The 7,500-nt window shown below is 42.5% G+C and overlaps 1 long non-coding RNA gene across 4 annotated transcripts in view; it reads left to right on the forward strand.

The window, feature by feature from the left end:
* LOC135089232 (uncharacterized) overlaps positions 1-7,500 on the forward strand; it is a 196,625-nt gene that overhangs the window by 98,065 nt on the left and 91,060 nt on the right. The window contains exons 1-2 of one of the 4 annotated variants that reach the window (XR_010261419.1): positions 2,096-2,661; positions 5,376-5,443. This is a non-coding gene — a long non-coding RNA (uncharacterized LOC135089232). Of the gene's footprint in view, positions 1-2,095; positions 2,662-5,375; positions 5,444-7,500 lie in introns of those variants that run through there. The other 3 variants (XR_010261420.1, XR_010261422.1, XR_010261421.1) reach the window with 3 other exon arrangements.

Consider the following 7,500-nt stretch of genomic DNA (forward strand, 5'->3'; position numbering starts at 1 on the left):
TAATTAATGTCACGATAACGCTTAACCCTATTATGTTCCTCCCTGAAGGATCTTGCAGCACGTGGTGGTATTCAGGCTTCTTATCGTGCTCTTAATTCCCCTTCACGCCATTACAGACAAGCTATGACCCTGTTAGCGCTGCGTGTTAATCAATTAGTCTCTGCTACAGTATTGCACGTCTTCCCTTCTGCAGGAGTTAACCTATCAATCTCAGTTATAGTATTTGTACGCCTTCCCTTCTGCAGGAGTTTACTAATCAATCTGTTACAGTATTTTTGTGTCTTTTCCTCTACAGGAGTTAATTTGTCCATCTCTACTACAGTATTTGCATGTCTTCCCTTCTGCAGGAGTAAACCAGTTAATTTGTTTTAGTGTTTAAGAGTCTTCCCTTCTACTGGAGTTACGCGCCTCTCCTGTCTACTGTATTTAATGTGAGAAGCAGGTGGGGATGAGCTTTATTCTGTTCTGTTCTCATCTCCCACGTTTAGTTCATTCACAGAGGAAAGGATTAGATGGGGAGAAGCTTTGTTATCTTCTATCCTGCCCGCCACACATAGTTTAGCTGTAGTATTTGGGCAGACTCGTTTCCAGTTTATTTGTACCAGTAGTTTAGCGAACTCGTTAAGGTCTGACAGGTTTCCTTGTATCTGCTCTACCTCCTCTTTCTCTTCCTCTTCCTGGTAGTCTTCCCCCGTTCCTCCTCCTCCTCCTCCTCCTCACACTCTTACCTCCTCCCGCCCCCGTCCCTTCACAAGGTTTCCTCCCCTCGTCACCGTCCCCATTCCTCTCTCTCTCTCTCTCTCTCTCTCTCTCTCTCTCTCTCTCTCTCTCTCTCTCTCTCTTCTCTCTCTCTCTCTCTCTCTCTCTCTCTCTCTCTCTCTCTCTCTCTCTCTCTTCCTTCTACCACCGAAATGAACCCCGAGTACAATTAAAAGAAATTTTGCGGCGAAATTTGAGGAGCGAAAAAGACCTCAGGATTCTTGTTAGCTATTGGGGAGATGTTTAAAATTTTTGGTGTTCCGGCCGTCCACTACAAAACGTGTGACGGGGGAGAGAGGAGCAGGGGGAGGTGTGGAGAAAGGGAGGGGAAAGGGGGATCTAATTATGGAAGTGGAGAAAAGTTGTGGGTGGTGGCGTATTGTCCCAAGAGGGAGAAAGTTTAAAGCTTCTCTCTCTCTCTCTCTCTCTCTCTCTCTCTCTCTCTCTCTCTCTCTCTCTCTCTCCTCTCTCTCTCTCTCTCTCTCTCTCTCTCTCTCTCTCTCTCTCTCTCTCTCTCTCTCTCTCTCTCTCTCTCTGAAGTCTTTTACCGGCTCTTCCCACTCACACATCTAGAGAGAGAGAGAGAGAGAGAGAGAGAGATTCTGAGCATAATGACACGTCACCACTTATTTTTATTTGATTAAAATTTACACACAAGTTTCTAATTTCATCTGCCTATTTTTTGCTGTTCTGTTGTTATTATTTTTGCTTTTTTTTCATCAGTTGCCTTCCACTTTTATTATACGCGTCCTTTTATATTAGTTTCACATCATTACTGTTTTTACTTCACGTTCATTATCATCATATTTTCATTAATTTTGTCTTATTACTATTACCTTATTATTATTATTAGCTTTCATCACGTTTTTCTCATTTTCTTTTATTATTAATTTTGCTTTAATTTCTTTCTCATCTCTTTTGTATATTCTCTTTACTTTTTTCATTCTGGTTTTTGCGGCTTTTGAAATATCTTTTTAAGTCTTTTTAAGTCTTATTATATTGCACCATTCTTGTAAGTATTCTCTCGTCTAATTCTCCTTTTCTCTCGTCATGCTCTTAATATTTCCCAGTAATCTTTCCTAATCATCATCATTTAAAATATTACTGGCCTTTCTTTTTATTAATCATCGTATATCTTGCATCATCCCGTCTTAGTGGTACGTCTTCTCTCGTTCCTCTTCCCCTTCCTCCTCCTCCTCCTCCTTCCCCATTCTTCTCTCCTTCCTCCAGGCAGTGTTCATCTCTCCTCCTCCTCCTCTTCCTCCTCACTGAAGCAAGCCCCCTGCCACTCTTCCGCTTCCCCAATTCCTTCGTCCCCTAACCCACTCTCCTGCTGCCTTCCCTCCCTCACATCTTCAACCCACCCCTCCTTCCCTCACCTGAGCGCGGGATCAACTCAGCTCGTCTGGCAATGAAACACTTGTTGAGTTGTGTTGATCTTGGGGCGAACCTCGGAACTCCAGGCAGGGAATGACAACACAGTGTTTAAATAAAGTGTGGGTGATCCGGTCGTGTTTTACATTAACTCCAGAGGCTGGCGGGAAGGGATGGAGTTAAAATTTTCATTATAATTTGATTACGTCTCGTTTGGTCCGATATTGCAACGCGAATAATCTCTCTCTACTCCTCCTCTTCCTCCTCCAGTCTTGATTGGTCCGAAACAGAAATGCGATGCTTCGAAACTTGATGACGATTTCGGTTCGGCTTTACTTACGCAGCTCGGTACTTCGTTAGGGCGAGTCGAGTCCGTAGTCGAGCACCGCATAGAAAATGGGAGGCGTGGAGTGCTTTGTGTGACGTCAGTACTCGTGAAGCTACGGGACGCGGTGGTGGTGGTGGTGGTGGTGATAGTGGTGGTGATGTTTGTTGTGGTACAGTAGTGGTGGTTGTGAAGAAACGTAGGTAAGTAAAGTGAGCGAAATGTTTGCTATTGAAACACACACACACACACACCTGAAGACCTTACAGACCAACCACTTTAAGCTTTCCTCTCCCTCCCCTACTCTCCCTCTCTGCGTCCCTTCTGGCCTGCCTTCCTCCAGTACGCTGCAGTACCCACGCTGATGAGGTGAACGAAGGAGAGAGAGAGAGAGAGAGAGAGAGAGAGAGAGAGAGAGAGAGAGAGAGAGAGAGAGAGAGAGAATACAATGCCTTTGTCAGAGGTAAGGAAGGGAGGAGGAGACAGGAGGAAGGACGAAGGAGAGAGGCAGGTACGTCAGGTGTTGTTAGAGAATCCACGTGTATTAGATGCCTCCAGGATAGCAAACAGGTGTCCTCATCTTCCCCTTCCTCCTAATCATCCCAGTCATTCCAGTTTCCGCTCTCCGCCCACATCGGCATCAGCTTAATGGACAACTGGATATACGCCCGCCGCCTCAGCCACCAAGGGAACTGTCCGCGAATTACGAGCCCCAGAGACTTGGACTTAGTTGGGTACTCTAAAATCAGGAGTTAAATCGAGTCCTTGTTGGTAGTGTTGGGGTACAGTGCGCTGCGGACGCCTGTAATTTATGGTGGTGGTTTTATGCTGTCTGTTATGGTTACGCTTCAAGGGAGTTATTATTTAGTAATGTTTAGATAGAGATTTGGACTTCACCGGGGCACTCTTAATGTGGTGGGTGAAGTGAGTGGCCTGTACCTGTAGATTTGTGGTGGTCTGGTGCTCTGTTATAGTTGCGCCGCAAGACAGTTGTTGTTATTTAGGATTAGGTTGGTTAGTGTTTATAATTATTAAGCTGGTTAGTGTTTATTTAAAGTGTTATTTTAGTATCACAGAATCCGTCTAACTCCGGCAAACGACTTTTTTTTTTCACTACCGTCGAAATTATAGCTTCATAGAGGGTGGGCCAAGAGGGGGTTGTGTCAGGCAAAAAAGAAAAACGGCAGTAAGGACGTGTATAACAGTGGTGTACACAGTGCTATCAAAAAATACAGTTTGGTGTGCCGCCCTGGGACGAGCATGATTATCAGTTTACCATTATTTTCAGGCCATCACGATTATAACAATCAGTAGCGTGTCGAAGGTGAGTTTCTATTTACCAATTCAGCTCAAAGGATATACTATAATATTTATTCTAAGCATTCTCTCCCGTTCATTGTTAGATATATACTTGGCTCTTTAATATCGTGGAAGAAATTTTAAATATTAACATCCAAGCACGTACCCTTCCATTCCTGGTCTCAGTAATCGGTCACTTATTTACATTCTCAGAACTGTATGCGTCTTGACCGAAACCGCTCACGCCACGTAAACAATGCCAAGCTATAAAGTTTTGTAAGGAAATCTGCGTGTTTAGCGAGGATGTCGATGAAACGGAGCAGTTATTCTTACCTTGAAAAGACGTATTGTTGTGCTTTTTGTTGACGCGATCTATTCCAGAGGTCATTTCCGTTGCAAAATCCCGATATAGACATAATTCCCCACCTCGCCTCCTAACAGGGGCCTTCAATGGATCTGATTGGCCGGCGACACTGCTCGCAACGCTGTGATTGGCTGAGACGAGACACGTGGCTCTACCTCACGCCTCACGCCCCAAATGTAAACACCATTAATATTAACTCAGGAGGAAATTGGTATAATAAAAACTGGTATCGCGGGACACAAAAGCCGCGGCCAGGAGTAGGCTTACATGGCTGACTTCCCCGCTTGGCCTTCATTGTTATCAGTTACCACGGCTGACTGTGAACGCGCTGGTCAAGACGAGGGGAATACACAAACCCACAAATCCTGAATACGCAAATGCCAAAGTTGATTTTACTTGTACTGAAGTCTGGAAATTCTGCGCCTTAGTAGTATGTAAGTGTTCGTGTACTTGTACCACCAAGTAACGACTAAACGGATTTTTAATTAAAGATCACGGAGTAGCGTTTTAAACTACCAGAAATCTGAGACTGATGATGGTGGTTGGCTGAGAGTTCCAGATCCGGATAAGGCAAATAAATGATAGAAAAAATATCTTTACAATCAAGACGAGAATGGGATGAAAATAAAAATATCCTAAACAATTTCGTGCTATTTCTCGATTTCCTCTCGATACGTAAAGACTAATCCTGTTGTTGCTCGCTCCTCAACCAACCTTCCGCCACAAAGCAACTCAGCCTCCCTGTGGACGCTGCGTGGACGATTCTGGCCTGCTGGATTGCAATTTGTAAATGTGCTGCCACGGACGCGCATGTGCAGTTGCCCTCTGTGATCCTGGATTCTTTTCAATTGTGGGCAACCATGGATACCGTTCATGCTTTTATTTTTTTTACTTTTGTTTTCCTTTGGTGTTCTTATTTTGTAAGTCTAGATAACAAGACCACACTGCTGAGACAAAAGCTGCAACGGTGCCTGTCCCTCCCACAAAACATTTCTCATGGCTGGCTTCAGAATTACCAGACACTCTACATGCAACTTAAATTAATATAACTATCTACAGACAACGATTTTTTTTTTTTTTTTTTTTTTTTTTTTTTACTTTTTTTTATAACGAATTTTCTTTACTTACCTATTTTCCGTAGTGTTGTGCATTCATGTATATAGTTACCCGAGTGGTGTGTTAGCTTATAATTTAGACTTTCTTTTGCATTATTTATTCATTGATTTTATTTATTTCTTCTCCCTTCCTGTCCAGGTAGCGGGCGGCGTGGGCCAGACGAAGCAGCATCGCCTCGCCCACACACGTATTGCTTTTTCATGATGGTATTATTGGTTATAAATAAATTCCTTTGAGAGAAAAATTATCTAACATTCTCTCTCTCTCTCTCTCTCTCTCTCTCTCTCTCTCTCTCTCTCTCTCTCTCTCTCTCTCTCTCTCTCTCTCTCTCTCTCTCTCTCTCTCTCTCTCTCTCTCTCTCATTTTTGTCTACTTTTAAAAGTTAATTTATGGTTACAATGAAACGATTAAGACGTTAATTAATATCCCTAGATAGATAGATAGATAGATAGATAGATTGAGAGAGAGAGAGAGAGAGAGAGAGAGAGAGAGAGAGAGAGAGAGAGAGAGAGAGAGAGAATGCACACAAGCGAGTCTGGGAAAAAAAAATTGCAAGCCAGGAAAGTTACGTGACCTCTCTCTCTCTCTCTCTCTCTCTCTCTCTCTCTCTCTCTCTCTCTCTCTCTCTCTCTCTCTCTCTCTCTCTCTCTCATTGTTCCGTGCCGTCCCTCCACTGCGGCTAAGGGTGGTGGCGTGTGGAGGAGTGGAAGGCATGGAGTGCGTGGCGTGAGGCAAGTGGAGCAGCTGTGGTCCTCTGCAGATTTACAATTACTCTTGTGATTGTAGGTCGTACTGTCGCTATAAAGGGTGTGTGTGTGTGTGTGTGTGTGTGTGTGTGTGTGTGTGTGTGTGTGTATGTGTGTGTGTGGCTTGACCGGTTGGCTTGTTGGACTGTTTTCTGTGCAGGTCGGGCATAGCTGAGTGGCTGACTGGCTTTTCTGTAAGTGGGAAGGGCTTAGCTGACTGATTGGATAACTGGATGACTGGCTTGTTTTCTGGATGTTGGGACGGCTTAGAGTGGCTAACTGGCCTACTGTGTGTGTGTGTGTGTGTGTGTGTGTGTAGGCTTGGGTTAACTGACAGGTTGATCGCTTGTTCTGTAAATGTGTGTTAGGGGCTTCACTGGCTGACTGTCTTGTTCTTTGTGTGTGTGTGTGTGTGTGTGTGTGTCAGGGGTCTAATTGGCTGATTGGCGTGTGGAAATATTCTCTTGTCTCAAACTAAATTTAATTACCTATCATCTTTATCTCTTTATTTATCAATGTCATCTATGTTTATTTAACTGTCAGTGTTTGATTTTGGCTTGTTGACTAGCTAGTTGGCATGTTTCTCTCTCTCTCTCTCTCTCTCTCTCTCTCTCTCTCTCTCTCTCTCTCTCTCTCTCTCTCTCTCTCTCTCTCTCTCTCTCATTTTGTGTCTTAAATCCATCATCATCTTGCTCGTAACTGCCCTCGAATGCTGAACTATTTTCGTTTTTTTGTTATCATGGGTTCTTGTTTTATTAATTTCTGTATTTTATTTTTTTCAGTTTTCGCTTTTCTTTCTTCCTTTCTTTCCTTTCTTTTATTTCCTAACGTGTTTTTGTATTAATATGTCACACTTAATTATTTTGGTTATTCTTAGTTTCGTTTTTTTTTTTTTTTTTTCTATTGTGCAGTTATCCTTTATTTTGTAGCTGTTTTTTTATATTCGCTTATAACTTTATTTCTTCCGTTGTTCTGCTACTATGCTGTTAGAATTTTCTTCTAACACATCCGACTTTACGAACTTTACGTAATATAAATCTCCTCCTTCTGTCATAATTCTTGTTAAAATTTACTTGCATTCTTTGTCCTGTTACTGTGCTGGGCTCGATCATATTTATAATTTTCTCTAATATTCGTCTCCTGCTTCGGTCATTTATTTTTTCTTTAGTTTTGATGTACTCTTAATTTCAATATGTCTCTGCAATGTATGTAGTGTTCTTTGTCATGAGGGTTTTATGTTGTAGTGACCTTTTTTTTATCTCTCTTTCTGTTCCTCTTCCGGTAATGTTGTGCTGTAGTGTTGCTCGTGTTGTCATATTGTGTCACTTCACTTTTTTTTTTATAATACTTGTTGCTAGTATTTTTTTTTCCACTTCCTGTTCTTTGTATTACAGTGCTGTGTTTTCGTGATCTCTCTCTCTCTCTCTCTCTCTCTCTCTCTCTCTCTCTCTCTCTCTCTCTCTCTCTCTCTCTCTCTCTCTCTCTCAATGTTTTTTTTTGTTTTTTTTTATCATACT

This window comes from Scylla paramamosain, chromosome 32 (assembly GCF_035594125.1).
Source record: "Scylla paramamosain isolate STU-SP2022 chromosome 32, ASM3559412v1, whole genome shotgun sequence".
NCBI classification, from domain to species: Eukaryota; Metazoa; Arthropoda; class Malacostraca; order Decapoda; family Portunidae; genus Scylla; species Scylla paramamosain.